This window comes from Castanea sativa, chromosome 4, assembly GCF_040712315.1.
Source record: "Castanea sativa cultivar Marrone di Chiusa Pesio chromosome 4, ASM4071231v1".
Lineage (NCBI taxonomy): Eukaryota > Viridiplantae > Streptophyta > Magnoliopsida > Fagales > Fagaceae > Castanea > Castanea sativa.
Genome location: NC_134016.1, coordinates 29,887,339 through 29,904,396, shown reverse-complemented (window position 1 = coordinate 29,904,396; position 17,058 = coordinate 29,887,339). Strand labels below are relative to the sequence as shown.

General features: G+C 33.4%; 1 long non-coding RNA gene across 1 annotated transcript; it reads right to left on the bottom strand.

Annotated features, from left to right (window-relative positions):
- Positions 1–15,022: 15,022 nt before the first annotated feature.
- LOC142632300 (uncharacterized) lies at positions 15,023–15,726 on the bottom strand. Its single transcript, XR_012843779.1, has 3 exons — positions 15,604–15,726; positions 15,426–15,507; positions 15,023–15,342 (listed from the first exon to the last, which is right to left on the bottom strand). It is a non-coding gene; the product is annotated as an uncharacterized LOC142632300 (long non-coding RNA).
- Between the last annotated feature and the right edge of the window lie 1,332 nt (positions 15,727–17,058).

Sequence of the window (17,058 nt, the reverse complement as noted above, 5' to 3'; positions counted from 1 at the left end):
ACTCATGGTAACTATTTATGTTACATACCACTATTCATTTTTCCAAAACCCATGGCAAACATATATTAAGCCCATAGAGAGTTATGAATTTGTGTTACTAATATAAAAGTCTATGGAAAGTTATGATTATTTATCTTAAACCTATGACATTTATTTATTTCTACCATATTAGAAACCATGAAATTTATATAAGAACCCATGGTCACTATTTATCTTATATCACAACATTCATAATGTTTATTTTCAAAACTCATGGTAATTAATCACCTACAAGCCCATTATAGTTATCTATAGAAAAAACCCATTAGAATGTCACATTATTCCATTATAGTGGTTGTTACCATATTTTATTTGTAACCCATGGATATTGCCTCTATTAAAACCCATTGTAAATATTATTCAAGAAACATTGGAAGTTATTATTTAAAAGCCCTAAAGAAAAGATCATTTACAAATTATGAGAAACTATACAAATTGGTATTTAAAGCCCATGGAAATTAATTCCCATGACCTATCATAAATATTAAAGCTCATGAATACATCTCATTTTTACTAACAACTAAAGCCCATGTGGAATAAAAATCCATGGCAATATATGGTTTTTTTGTCCAGAAAAAGCAAAATGATTGGCCCAAGTGGAGAGATTCACCAAGTCAAAGGCTCACCAAAATACTCGGCTCACCAAAATACTCAGCTCTCATGGCCAAGCCCAACTTGAAATCTTAGCCAAAACAGCCCATGTGTGCAAACTGATCCAATTGGAGAACTCCCTTTAGCTCTGTCTTCTGCTGAAGAGCACCTTAAGAAGCAACTAAGCTCTTAAACCAAATTAGGAGCTGACCACTTGTCCCATCAGCCTCTCCTTTGTCATTTCTAATGTGAACAGTACTAAAGGGTTGAGTTGATACCAAAAAGATAAAAAATGCAATAAATGTCATTCTTCCTCTCTAAGTTTCAGTTACTACTAGAGGAAAGCCTTATCTACTCACTAGGGGGGGCGAAATCCTCTCAAAGTCTCCATCAATCCTGCTACTTTCAGCCTTTAATTTAGAAATAAGTTCATTTTTTTAGTTCATAAAGACCTATACCCATTAACTCACAAATTTTTTTTCTATTTCCTAACAAAACCTAGCACCATAATGGTCTCATGATTAGCTACAATCAATCTCTCTTTACCATGACCAAAAATAGCCAAGTTCATTTACCAATTTATTTCCACATCACAATATATTTACCCAACCACTCATATAAGAGACCATACATCCTTCAACATATTCTATCATGGGAATAAGAGCCTTGGTTAAATATTTGCTGCACTAAGCTGGGGATTCTCCCTCCCTTCATTCCATCTTAATTTTCTTCTTTTACTTGTAATTATGAAGCCTTTAATCATTGTTTATTGCTATTATAATAAAGGTCATAATGTCTTGGATACTATGGAGGTTTTCCCTCATGTTGAATTAATAATAATGAGGAAAAAATACGATTTTTATCATGTAAACACATTTATTAACTAATCAGACATTATCGCTGAAAGTCTATCATATTCGCTATTGGACCATTTTCCTCTTGCGTACTTGTTATAATGGGCTCACTTTTATATCAACCGACCATGGAGGAAATGTATAACTTTTACTATGTAAATACATTTATTAATTTTTCAGACATCTACCGTTGGACGCTTCTCTTATTTACCACTGGACTATTATTTAAGCACTTATTGTGGTGGGCTATCTTTGTGCTAACATATCTTTGCAAGAGATATTATTGAGGCCTTATTATAATTTTTGTTGGATGCAATCTAGACCTTGAGCAAAAATGGGCCTTTCACACTTCACCAATAGCCTTTGGGCCATATTTCAAGCTCAAAGTCGAATCTCAATCTTGGCTTCCCAAATATCATATTGGCAACGAAAAAATAGCCCCCGACAACTTGATTTTACATCAACCCATATGGCTCGGTCCTTATCAACAACTTGATAAATAGTATCTTGGTCTAATCCTGATATCTCATGGTACAAAATAAACTTTGACGGGGCTAATATTTTTGTAAAGGATAATTGTGCAGGACTCGGAGTTATCATAAGAAATTCAATGAGCTTGGTAATGGCTTCACTATCATAGTTGATAACCTTACCTGTCTTATTCTTTGAGGTTGAAGCCTTGGCAGCCAGGAGGGCACTTGAACTAGCCATGGAGGTTGAAATTAATAGAATTATTACTCTGGAGGGAGATTTAGAAGTTGTTATTAACATCTTGAAGATCAGTGTTAGGCCTCTAGCTCAGTTAGCCATCCTGCAAATTATATTTTGTATCTTGCCTCACATTTTACAGCTTTAAATTTTTCTCACTTACATAGGCATTGTAACAAGGTTTTTTATTCACTTGCGAGGCAAGCAACTCTTACCAACTTTGTCAGTTTATATGGAAAAAGTACCACCGGATGTTGAATCTGTTTTCCAAACTGATTTGAATAGCCTCCCTAAACAATATGCTCAAACTTTCTTCTCCAATAATAATAATGCCAGGAAGAAGTTATCAATGTTGCTTGCATCTACATCAAGTTATGGACATTAATTTCGTTTGGAGGAATTTTACGAATAATGTCAAGTTATGGACATTAAGGGTCCGTTTGGTATATGTGTTTAAAAACTGAAAATTGTTGTTTGAAAACATTTGTGAAAATACGTGTGGGTGAAAAAATGTGTGAAAATGTGTGAAATGTTGTTTAAAAACTGAAAATAATTATTTGAAAACATCAACCAAACACCCCCTAATAATTAATTTCGTTTGGAGGAATTCCAGGAATAATGTGACCTCTGTACTCTTGAAAATAAGGCAAATCCTAAATCGTTTTGCTTTGGTATGTAAATCTTGGGAATTTAAAGAATGTCATAGTGGAGAACCTCCAATTCTTCACTTTCACAATGGATTTTTGTCATATCACATGTATTTTTTTTTTCAGATGTTCAATAATTATATCTAAATAAATAGTGATGCTTGTCCTAACCATTTTCTTATGACTCAATAGTAAAATCACATGACAAATTTACGTTATAATTTACCTTTTGTTTTTTATAGAAATAATTACAACATGCTGTTAACCTCACAGCTCGAACTCTTTTCTCCCTAGACCCCCAAACACTTATGGGGAAGTGCCAATTCAGCTACAAGGCATTGGGCACGTTATAATTTACCTAGACCCTATCTTCGTAGCTATCACTTTTTTTTTTCTTTTTCTTTATTTTAAGAAACAAACACCTATACAAGAAAGAAGGAAACATGTTCTAACACAAATACACACCACAAACTCCACTAAAAAACCATGGTTGGTGGCTATCACTTGATGAATATGTTATTGATTCAGTGTCTCATTTGTAAAATTATTAAAAGGTTTATCTATTTATTTTTTTTATTTTGTTTTTTAATAAAGTAAGTAGTTCCTTACTCAACAAAAAAGATAACTAAATAAAGATGCACAATCAGCATAATTTTAAATGAGAATCTTCATTATTTTTTATAAGCTCAAATAAAAAAGTATCAGTAAAAAATGCTAAAATTGTTCATACAAGCATAGATTTTTTTTCACTTTATCAAAAAAGAATCATAGATTTTTTTTTTTCAAGTATGAAACAGATTTGTAACTAATTTCAATGTATTTATAGTGCACCATGTTTTCACAAAGAAAAAAAGAATGTCATAGTGGAGAACCTCCAATGACTTAGTAATATTCCTCACTTTCACAGTGAATTTTTGTCACATCACGTGTATTTTTTTTTTTCAGATATTCAATAATTATATCTAAAGAAATAGTGATGTTTCTCCTAACCATATCTTATGACTCAAAAGTAAAATCACATGACAAATTTACATTATAATTTACCTAGACCCTACGTTGGTAGCTATCACTTTTTTTCTTTCTTCTTTTTAAGAAACAAACACTTATACAAGAAAAAGGAGAACGAGTTCTAACACAAATACACACCACAAACTCCACTCAAAAGCCATAATTGGTAGCTATCACTTGATGAACATGTTATTGATTCAGTGTCTCATTTGTAAAATTATTAAAAGGTTTATCTATTTATTTTTTATTATGTTTTTTAATAAAGTAAGTAGTTACTTACTCAACAAAAAAGATAACTAAAATAAAGATGCAGAATCAACATAATTTTAAATTAGAATCTTCATTATTTTTTTATAACCTTAAATAAAAAAGTATAAGTAAAAAAATGCTAAAATTGTTCATACAAGCATAGATTTTTTTTTTCACTTTATCAACAAAAAAAAAATCATAGATTTTTTTTCAAGTATGAAATAGATTTGTGACTAATTTCAATGTATTTATAGTGCACCATGTTTCTACAAAGAAAAACAATAGGAAAAAGATGTTAAAAAAAAGGTTTTCTATAAGGAGGACAAATATGCCATTAATACAACCATAACGTATTGCAAATATTTTTTTTTTAGAAAAGGAAATTACTATATAGTTTATGATTTTTTTTTTGGAGAGTTTCTCTGATGTCTTATTCAACTATCAGAGATTTTACCAGTTAAACTAACTAAAGCCCACTATAATATACAATAAATGTAAAGTATAAATTAGAATCACGTGGGACCATGGAGAAACAAATCAAATTGGGCACAAGTTCAAATTTGTGGTAATCTAATTAACCATCAAAACCCCTTGTATCACACAAAAATTTCTTCTACCATGGAATTAAATATTTTGTTCCCCATAAGATCAAAATTTTCCTAGAAAAAACATCTTGGCTTATTTTAAGAAGGCTTTCTATCTTTTAGGTTACCAAATAACAACTTAAGAATGTTTTTTAATCTTTTAGGTTGTTACCAAGTAACCAGGGGTGGAGCCACGTTGCTCCTTGGGGGGGGCTATGGCCCTCCCAAAATTTAAAACTTTTCTCAATAGCATATAAAGCAAAAAGATATAGGCCACCTCAAAAAACTATAACCCCACCGCCCCCCCCCCCCTCCTATTTGTTTAGAAGACTTAATCTTTGTCTAAAAGGTAAAACTTCTCCTCAAATAAAAGAATAGTTGAGCTCTCCAATTATTCAAAAGAGTTGTAATTAATCTAGTGGACAATGATCTACTCTCTACAAATAGAATGGATGTTAGCCCATTTCAAAACAAAGCCTTTACATTTTCCTCTTATTCTCATTCTCAAGCTACGTGCCTTTTGCTTTTTCTCCTCAATATTGCTGCCGGCCTCATTGTTTAGTTAATATTAACAAACAAAGCTCATCTTAGCACAGGGACACAAAACTAAAAACCCTCACATGTGTGGAGAAGTCTGCTGGCAGCAAGGGCAGTTCTTGGGGGGAATGTGCAGATTAGCGGTGTGGATGGCATCAATATAGTAAGTTAGGCATGGTTTGAAAGTATAAAGGAAACTAACAACTCGAGTTTTTGAAACTTGAGATTTACATTAAAACTCGAGTTTCAGACTCGCTTTGTGCTCGCTTTGCGCTCGCTGAGGTGGACAAAAATGCCACTTGGATCTCAAGTCTTAAAAACTTGTTTTGCGCGAAATGAAAATCGAGTCTATAAAACTCGAGTTCCACTATATCTTATTTTTAAAATATCTTATCATACGCATGGAACTCGAGTCTTATAGACTCGAGTTCCACTGGACAATATATTAAAAACACAGCCCGTATTAACTCTCTCACATTAACACACTCACAGAGACTTTCTCACATTAACACTCACAGAGAAAACCTAAAAACAGAGCTCCTCTCAGCCTCACTAACTCTCACTCACCCATAACTCTCTCACACCACATTGCCTCTCACTCTCACAAAACCACATTGTCCACTCTCACTGCTCTTCCCTCTCAGCAAATTCATATCTCAGGTAAGGGTTTGCATAATTTGATTGTCATTGTAGTTGGGTATGTTGTCTATGGGTGTGGGTTAAAGAGTTTTACCATTTATTTTGTAGATAGTTAATTTATTTTGTTTTGTTAGTGTTAATTTTTTGAGTATTTATTTGCATAGTTTTTGTTATCAAAATTTTATTCATCATTTCTAGGCTTTTATTTTTATCATGATCTTACAAGTTTTTTTGACTTTATTTATCATTGGTTTGGGTATGAAATGGGTAGTGAATGAATGTAATGAATGGGTATGTAATCATGCTCCTCTACCCACCTAGTTCTTTCAGAACCCTTTTAGGCATTATAGGTCACCACACAATGGAGTAATAGATAATTTCGTCTCTCCATCCACTAGGATTAGAAGGTTTACGTCGGGCTTGAATATGTTCAGCCTTAAGATTGCATTACTTTTTTCCCCCACTTTACGACTATGTAATTTAACTAACATAGTACTTGACTTGAACAGGTTCACAATGCCTGATATTGTTATAATCATATACCACGGTGGTCCGCTTAAAAATCCCAATGCGAACAAGGGATTGCCATTTGAGGGGCCAGGTATGAAGACCTATTATACCCAAATTGATCGTAGGTTGAAGACCGTTGATGAATTGAAGATGTTTGTCATGGAAGAGTTGTGTGAGAATCCTGATGTGCACAACATACAAATTACTTATCGTATGCCAAATGAAATCTTGAAGCACCGGATTAATTACAAGTATATGGTGATAGAAAAAGACAAACATGTAAAGATCATGTTTGACAAGTTGGAGAGTGTAGCTGAAGTAAGTAACATTGAGTTGTACATACAGTTGGAGCCGCGTGCAGTATGGCAAGAGGATATCCAACAAACAACCACAAGCTTACAGGTTGATTCCAGATGCTCAATATGAGTATTCTACACATGTAGAGGATGATGATGTTCATGCCGATGGTGATGATGATGATGATGATGACGACGACGACGACTATGCTGATGAGACTACTGCCGTTAACAATGATGATGACGATGATGATGACGACGACGACTATGTTGATGAGACTACTGTCGTTACAATGATGATGACAATGGTGATGACGACTATGTTGATGAGAATCTTGCCATTAACGGTGAAGATTTTGCCGATAAAGATGACTATGAAGACATGATTGACAGAGGGGACTTTGGGGACTTTGAGGACTTTGAGAGGGACATTGATGACGATGAGACATTGGACGGTAATGAACCTGATGCATACATATCTGAATTTACACGCTCAGACTCGAGGACTTTAATAGCTACTTCCACACCAAAAAATTATATTAAAACAATACCAAATAACTCAGCTGCTTGGTAAAATATTAAAAAGTTGTGCAGCTGAGTTAAATAGATGGAAGCATATCAGAAGAATGAAAAATCCAGCAAACTACCAAGACTCTATAAACAGCACTAATTACAAAGACTCAATTGGAAGTTTAGAAATAGATCCCCTAGTAGAGAAGCCTAAGAGTTAAGACATTGTAATAATTTAAGAGTAAAAGAGCTGATATCAAGCTGAATCAAAATTCAGCAAAACAATAAATTAGACGCATTCGGAGAGACATCAAGTTATAAGCTAAAAAAAATTCATCAAATGGTCCCAAACGATTAGAAAACCATTATGCAAAAAAGAAAGTATTCATACTAGTTATATAACAACAAGAAATAGACCAAAACTATCGCTCTCATCGTGCCACCACTAACATAGCTAGATATTACCAAATTAGATTATAATGAGCTAATGCACCAATCAATTTGCTTTAAAAGATCACAACCATATTCAACAAATTTTCCTAAGAACTCAAACTTTGTTAACAACCAACTCATATGTATTGGCATGAAGAATCAGAAATTGTTGCATCTATTAATGAAATCTAAAAGAACCCATTTCTAAAACCAAAAAAAAAAAAAAATGGTCTTGCTATATCAATAATATCATATAAACAAAACAAAACAAAATAAAAATCCTAAATTCATGCCTCTGTGAATTAATCTAGAAGAACCCATTTCAGAAAAAGCCATGTTCAAACAAATTACACCAAACCCATTTTTGTGAAAGGCTATATCATAAACAACAAACCCAACTCTTCATAGCCCTCCTCTCTCTTATTTACAATCAAAACAGAGTGAGGACCAAAAGGTGTAAGCACCGTTGAATTAGAGAGAGAGAGAGAGGCTTACGTGATGTTACGGCGGCGGGCCAGACGGTCGGTGTAGCGGCGGGCGGGAAGCGAGAGAGAGGGTTCTGAGGGTGAGGGTGATTTTTGTTGCACGTCGAGGGTTGAGGGTGATTGGTTTGGGTGTTTGAGTGAGAGTATTTCAAATTTGAGAAAGTGTTTGAGAGATTGAGAGAGAGCGTTTGAGAGACTGAGAGTGTTTCAGGATTTTTGAGAGAGTGTGAGTGTTTGAGTGAGGCGTTGTGGGGGAATATTGTGCAGATTTCGAGTCTTATAAACTAGATTTCTACGTGACTAAATTCCTCCACGTGGAAAATTTGTCCAGGTAATGGTAGTGACAAACACCACAACTCGAGTTTTAATTAAATCTCAAGTTTCTAAAAATCGAGATGTTAGTTTCCCACATTCTTTCAAAACCGGCCAATTAACGAAATCATTAGCACAGTAACGTTATTTGGAAAGGGTGTTCGCAGTTCTTGAAAGGGGGTCCCGCTGGATTGTTGGAGATGGGAAGAAGGTCAAGATCTAGAGGGATAGATGGCTCCCAACCCCACATACTTTCAAAGCAATTAGCCCGAGAAGTCAGACACAAGAGATGGATAAGGTGGAGCAGCTAATTGATAGGGTGAGGGGTTCATGGGATGCTAACTTGGTGAGGAGAAATTTCTTAGCACATGAAGCATAAGTTATTTTAGGCATCCCTATTAGTCCCACACTCCCTGAGGATTCGTTGGTTTGGGCATGGACAAGGAACGGCTCCTACTCTGTCAGAAGTGCTTATGAGGTGGCATACAATTTCATCAGGGAACGAAAAAAACAAGATGATTTGGGGGGAAGCTCGGACTAAACAAAGATGAGGGAATTCTGGAAGTTCATTTGGAAGTTGGAATGCCCAAATAAGGTAAAACAGTTTTTTTGGAAAGCCTGCAAAAACATTCTTCCAACCAACTCCCAGCTTGCATCAAGGAAAATCATCAGGGATGATAGTTGTGGACTATGTGGTCTGTGTGAAACCTCGGGTCATGTTCTTTGGGGTTGTAAGTTTGCTGCAGAGGTGTGGAAAATTGTAGGGCTACAAACAAAGTTTAGGGTCCAGCTTCAGTGTCCAAAGGAATTCATCGATGTGGTGTGGTGGCTGAAGGAGGATGAGAGAGTCCAAGACTAGGAAAGGTACGCAGTCACGGCATGGAAAATCTGGAATAACAGAAATGCCTTCAAGCATGAAGGACAATGTAAACAACCTAAGCAAGTTGCAGAGGAGGCTCGTAATTACACAGAGGAATGCAGACAATCTGATACTACCCCAATTCGAATCCCGGCCCTTGCCAAAACTCTTTGGAAACCACCAAGGGCTGGATGGTATAAAGTCAATGTGGACGGAGCTATTTTCTCGAATTTAGGCAGCTGTGGTGTTGGAGTCGTAATCAAAAATGAGAAGGGTAAACTCATGGGTGCTCTAAGCAAAATAATTTAGCTTCTGTTAGGGCCTTTAGAGGTGGAGGCAAAGGCGATGGAGGAAGGCATTCAGCTGGCAAGAGATCTAAGCCTCAAGGAGATCATCATTGAAGGAGATGCAAAGCAGGTGGTAATGGCCATTTTCGATACAGGTTCTACCCCAAGCTTGATCAGTAAGGTGATAGAGGGAATGAGACTATGGCTGCAGCAATTCAAATCCTGGACGGCTTCTCATGTAGGTAGAAATGGAAATATGGTTGTGCATCAGTTAGCCAAGCATGCTAAGCTTGAAGATGATTGTACTGTTTGGGTGGAGGATACCCCCCCTGTGTATCAAAATAGGTTCTTATGGATGTAATCTCTATGGACAGTTGTTCAAATCAATGAAATGGTAGATGGTGTTGTTATCAAAAAAAAAAAAAAAAAAAAAAAAAGAAAACCCTCACAGCTAGTAAAAACAAATCTGTCCTTTTTTTTTTTTCCATCTCATTGCTACCATAGTAGAGTCATGAACTTGGAAGTGTGTGAGGATGTGGGTTTGTGTTGGGGGATAATTCATTAGAATAAAAATAAATAATATGAATGATTAAGTGAATATTGCTTAAAATAATAGTGGAATTTGTTTTTCTTTAATGTGAGTAACATCTATATAATTGAGAAAAAAAAATTAAGGTTCTTTTTAGGTTAATTCTTGAGTCATATTAAAGATATTAGTAATTTAAAATTTAGGACACTTGTAGCAACAAATTTTTTTTAATGCAAAATGTTATTCTTTAATGATTTGATGATTGTGGCTGAATTTAAGATGCCTGTAGCAACATTTAGAATTCATAATTTGATGATAATAGATTAATTTTATTCTATGAAAGATTATCGTCATGCAAAATATTCTTTTTTGGATATTATGTATGTCTATAATGAACTAGACAATTTATGGATATATTAAAGTTGATAACTTTATATTCAATATATTAGGAACAAATCAACGAACTGTTGAGTGAGCCCTCAAATCGTTTACAGTCAACCGACCTTACTAGTAGAATTGCATGGGTATCAGAAGATGTATATGCTCAAGTGTTTGGTAATGAGCGCAATGGTCGTGTTCGGGCCATGGGATTTGGCCCAACCCCAAGTGGACGAACTGCCAGTAACACTACTGCAACGACTCAAATAAGAGGCCAAGAAAGGGACGTTGAAGTGACTTAGTTGAAAAATCAAGTGGCTTTTTTGATGGAGAAAGTGAATTGTTATGGTAACTTGGAGGAGCAAGTGACCCAATTGATGCAACTAATGCAAAATCAGCAAAATCATTCTTCAGAAGCTAGTCGGGTATTAAACTTTAATGTTTTAAGAATATATTTAGTGTTTAAAATTTTTAAGTATAGCCACTATTATTTTGTTACTCAACATGATTTCTTTATTATTTATTAAATACTTTTAATTTGTATTTAGGGTGGTTTCAGTTTAGATCATCAATCTCTAACTCCTCATAAATTGTAGGCTTCATCCCATCAAGAAACTAGCTTATCTTAAGGACTCCATGGGCTATTACATAGTTGTTTTGAACAACCACATTTATTTTGGAAGCATTGTACTTTATTTATAATATTGACATAGTTTGGGTGGTTGTTTTTTTTTTAGTATGGCTATCACATAGTTGTTTTGAACAACCATGTTTATTTTGAAAGTATTGTATTTTGTTCATAATATTGTCATAGTTTGGGTGGTTGTTTTTTTGTGTGTAGGTAGATGAGTGTTTTGTTCAATTCAAGATGATACTTTAGACATATGTTATGTATGTATTGGTATTAAATATATATATATGAATCTATGCGAAATGGTGTTAGTGTGTTAGTTTGGACTATTGTTATTAAAACCGTTTCGTTTTGGCCGGAAAATTTTGTACCAGTCCTTAAACCGATACGAATCACCCGCTTGTTCCACCTTGGACCAAATTTTAGTTCGTTCTGGCCATTTCGGCCTGTTTTGGTGAATTTCGACCGGTAGACATATTTTGGCCGGTATTGAATCTATTGATAAATGCAGAAAATTTTCACCTTTTCAAGTTTTAATAACTATTACCTTAATAGAGCCACCCATTGCAAATCACTTGACATTGTTAGTAACCTCAGCAACTTGGCCATCTTCAGTTCTTCTTTTCTTCTGCACTTCGTCCTCTCCGTTTTCTTCATTTCTTTTACATTTTCTTAGTTGTCTGCCCATTTGTTTACTTAGTTACCCTCCACTTTTTTTCATTAAGCTTTGTATTTTGACATTTTTGTTCCAATTTTTTAGTTTTGTGAGCCATTCCACGTGACTAGCATTATAATAAAACAATTCAAAAGGAGAGTTAATAGGTTGCAAGCTTTGTGTCTTTTCCATTCTCTCAATCTATTTTTTTTTTTTTTTTGGGTCTAGTAAATATTTTGTTATTATATTCTAAAAAACCTGTTAGTTATTATAATAATAATTATTAATATTAAATATGGGCTTATAACCTTAAGATTCACAGTAATTTTTATAGGTTTGACCAAAAATATATATCAAAATGGTAAATACATATATTTGGACAACGGTATTTTTGAAATAATACACCGGTATTTACCGGTATTGACCGGCACCCAAATATTCTATTCTAATGAACAAACTGAAATGGAATCTAAAACGGTATTTATAACATTGGATTGAACATTTGTTATTGTGGAATATTGATAATCAATAGGTATATTTGATCTATTACAAGCTCATGTTAGTTATTGTTGAATTTTGAGTAATTTATATAGTATTTTTAATATTAAAAAAACATAATAAGCATTTTTAGCGACATTTTACAAACGACGCTAAATTTATTTTCCCTACATTATAAAAGAAAATGTTATATTATTAACATTTTTAAAAACGTCACTAAAGGTTTTTGAATGTTGTTAAAGAGTTATAAATGGCGACATTTTTAAAAACATCGCAAAAGACCTATACCAATGACTTTGTTTCGACGATTTCGAACATTGCAACAACAACAACAACAACAACAAAAATTGTTGTAGACCATTTGTGTATACAGTGATATTTTTTGGTTTTTTGGTGACATTTTACAAATGTCACCTAAACCCAAATTTCTTGTAGTGTTGTATAAATATTATAACTTGGCCCCCCCAAGTTAAAAATCTTGGCTATGCCCTTGCAAGTCTACTAAAAAAAAAAAAAATTAACCAATTATAAGCTAGCTACAAAACTCTTAGTGCCAACATTTTTAAATCTAGAGAAACAATAAGGTCAATCTGTTTCAAAAAGAAGGATAAAAAGAGTAATGTCAACTTTGGATTTATTAAGACGATCAATGAGGACATCATTATTCTTTTATTTTATACTGGTTGGAGTAACGTCAATGGGACTAACGATTGTTCTTTGAGCACTAAAGCAACTAAAGAAAGCATTATTCTTTCATTTTATTTTGTTTACATTGTTTTAAACGGAGATTCATCAAACTTACAAGCTATAGCTAGCTAGTTGTAAGATTTTTCCCCCAAATTGATGTATTTTGTTCTATGATTGGGACTGGGAATGAAGAGAGAGAGAGAGAGAGAGAGAGAGAGAGAGAGAGAGAATGGTTTTGGGTAGAGAGAGAGATAGAGGGGGGGGGGGGATGGAGTAACATTAACTGTGCTATTGTTTAGCCAAAATACATTTTTGTTCCTTAAACTTTTAAAGTTTACTTATTGAGCGCCTTTCGCCCCAAGAGTTTCAATGAGCGCATTGGTCCGGTTTAAAAAATGAGCCTTATTGATCCTTAAAGTTAAAAAAGAAATGTTATTATTGGTTCCTCCATATAAGTTTTGTTACTTTCTCTACCTATATGTTTAACTGATTGATAGCACTCATTTTTTAAATTTAGGACTCAATAGCGCACTTTAAAACATTGATCTTGATGCCAATAGTGGCTAGTACTGATTAATTTATGTGGAAGTAGAGGTAAATTCTTTACTTATAAAAGAAGGGCAAAAATATCATCTTGGAGTCACTGTTAAATTGGTCTTTACATTTTAATAACAACAGTTAATTTGGTCGATGTTATTTTCAACTTATAGTCAGTTTCCGTTAGTGAGTTTACAGTAGACACTAAATTGACTGCAAGTTGAAAATAATAAGGACCAGATTGATAGTGATCCCAAAATGTAAAGACCAAAATAGTATTATGTCCTTAAAAAATAGTTTATTCTTCCTTAGTAATAATCAAGTGCTTTCAGTATTTTCTTGCGGTGCAACATTTTTATTTATTTATTTTTATATATGAGAAAATCTAGCAGTGCAACATGAATGTTGATATCATATTTTTTGGATAATGAAAAGGAAACATAAGTCAATCTTTTTAGGAACAAACACAAGTCAACTTAATATATAGTAAATGCATTGCATACCCTTAGTGCGATGATCACTCTACAAGTATAAGTGTTTGTGGGGTGTGGGGGGTAAGGGCCGAGATTTAAGTTTCTAGGAGCGAGTTTCGCACACATATATACTTAGATTATGCTAGAGTAGAATTTCTATCTTGTATTAAAAAAAAATACAAAACAATGATATAGTAAATGGTCCCAAAAGGATCAAATCAAGGAATACATCAGTAGGGATAGACCATTCTATCCAACAAAAAATTATTAAGTCCACCGGGAGGACTACTAAAGTGGTCATTCCAATCAATAAAATAATGACATTCATGCAAATGTGTGAGTCAGATTTCAAATCAGCATAAGAATTAAAAATTAAAACCATTAGGTGAGGTTACATTTGCATAAATAGCAGCATTTTATTGGTTAAGAGGACCAAGAAGACCACTTCAGCAATTTCCCTAGTGGAACTAATAATTTCTCTTATCCAACATGACATATGGTGTAAAACTAATTATCAATTCAAATTCATCTTAAGAATGAGTTAAACAAGAAGAAAATCCTTCTTCTAAAGAAGCCAAAAAGATCGATCTTATTCAAAATCACAAACTAAAAAATTTGTACATGACCAAAGAACTTGGCAACAATAATATTTTCGAAACCAAAAATTAATGGAAAACAAACACCCTGTTCCAAAAAGTTGAAACACAACTAAGAAGACTCCTAAACCATGCTAAGGAATAAAAAAAAAGGACTCCGAGCACCGAAACAAATTGAATAAAAAAAGAAAAGAGAGAAATGAAAATATACTGTTCTCAATCGGCTCTTTATTAGCCAAATATTTGTCTCTTTATAAGAAGAACCAGCTATAAAAATAAAAATAATAAAAAATACATTGTAGAGAAAATATAGTTTAAATTTGAAAATATATCAAACCTGTAGACTCAGAATCTGTGAGGACATCACCTAATATGTGCTGAATTCTTGTTAAGTTCTTGGGCTTGTCATGGGGACACTCAATTTTCAAATGGTATCAACTGTCTACAAAGCAATATTGTAAAAACTATGTGAAGCAAAGCAAGTAAACACATAAAGAAAATGAGACAAAATGTACATTAACTTATCAAACATGATACATATATTCCGCTCATACATGAGATGGGACAACTCCCTCTCTGTTTTCATGCTATTCAAGTTTCAATATGGTTGTTGTTGGATGCAAGGTTCCAGAAGTGATATAGGGTCTCTGGTCGTGATGATCTTCATTGATGGTGCTAAAATCTTGTATGTCCAATATCTCAACTCTACGGTTAGTCTCCTTCCTTATTTTGATTGCCACGTCCTGTGGGATAAATGCACCAAAAACACTAACCCGGCAATGATTTTTCTCTATTGAATGGGTCTGCAACTCTATGTTACAAAAGAAAAATGAAGATTAACATTAAGAAAACAAAGTTAAGAGTGCTAAGCGAATTTGTAAATGAAAATTTCACCTTTCATGTTAAGAAGGGCTCTCCTAACTTTTTTGTAACAACCATTGCAGTCAATATTTATCCTCATAACCATGCAGAACAACTGCCATGTGAAAAGAAAAATTAGAGTTGCAATGAATGACATAAACTAGCTAAAATGTTCCCAGAGAGAAGGAGAGAGAGAGAGTTTGAAGATTGCCTTTTTTGTCATGAAACGAGCTAGAGAGAAAAAGCTGTTTCAGAATTCCAAAATGCTTGAATGGAAGACAGAGAAAAGCTTATATTAAAGGGCAATGATGGGGTTTTGAGAATAAAATGGATCATGGTTTATGAGCTGGTGGTTTATGTTTTCAATCATTCGTGGGAATTCTTCTGTTCAATTCAGAATCTGATTCTCCTAATGCAGAGGTAGAGGCTAGGAATGCAATATAGAGTAGTATGTTCGTTATTCTTGACTTCTTTGCAATTGTGTTTGTATATTTATGCATTGCATTATGGGAGAGCATCCTTTTCTTGTTTATGGAGGCTACTATGCAAAACGGAAAGGCATTGCTTTTTTCATAGACTTCTCCAAATAAGAAAAAGAGAGCGCAAAAGAACACTTTCTGAACAATTATACAATGCTTGTATGTGCTTTTCAGTATGCCTAACATATGTGTTTGCCAATGCCAGCACATAGCGAGCATAAATGACAAAAAAGTTCACCGTAGCAACAATATATTTTTACAAAATTTCAATCTAGGTGAATTATGATTTTAGTTGGCTAAAATGTAATGCTTTTTTTATTATACAAATATTGATGCAAGTGCTCTAATTTTTTCTCTCTATACGAAGATAATAATAAAAAAAATAAAAAAATGATTATTTAAATAAAATAGAATGTAGAATAAAAAATTTGAGGTGAGTGTAAAATATAAAAAGTAAGTTTTTATGCTAAAATAAATATGAATTTTTGCACGAGTTGATACGAATATTCTAAGAGCAGTCACATCAGTGCTTCTATAATAGAAAAAAGAACTACATTTTAACCAACCAAGCTCAAAATTCATCTATATCCGGCTATGCAAAGTTGTATAAAAATATATAGTTGCTATAGTAGCCGTGTAAATTTAGACTAGCACTATTCATTTTGCATTTTAGTTTTTTAATCTTTCCTTACGTATCCAAAGAATGAAGGACTATAGTGGATTATTGTTGTTGACTTGTTGTATGTAAAGAAATGGTAACAATTAGAAAAATTAAGAAAAAAATAATTTTTTAATGAAATGTGGTATAAAATAGATAATATAATGCGGAGGATTCAAAAAGTAAGTACGTAAAATTAAAAAAAGTAAGTTTTTATGCAAAAATAGATAAGAATTTTTGCACAATTTGATGTGCAGGCTCTTAACTGTATAAATATATATGGTTATTGTAATAATTTTACAAATTTACATATCTTTACCTTGACTGATGTGAGTAATTTTCATGAATAGATGTGTAAAACTGAGTAGTTTTTCTATTGTGCGTATAATGTAAATTCTTAGAGGGTGTTTGGTACATGCACTTAAAAACATGTGTTTTGTTATTTGAAAACATGCATGATAATACGTGTGGGTAAAAAAGTGTGTAAAAATACGTGTAATATTGTTTAAAAACTGAAAATTGTTGTTTG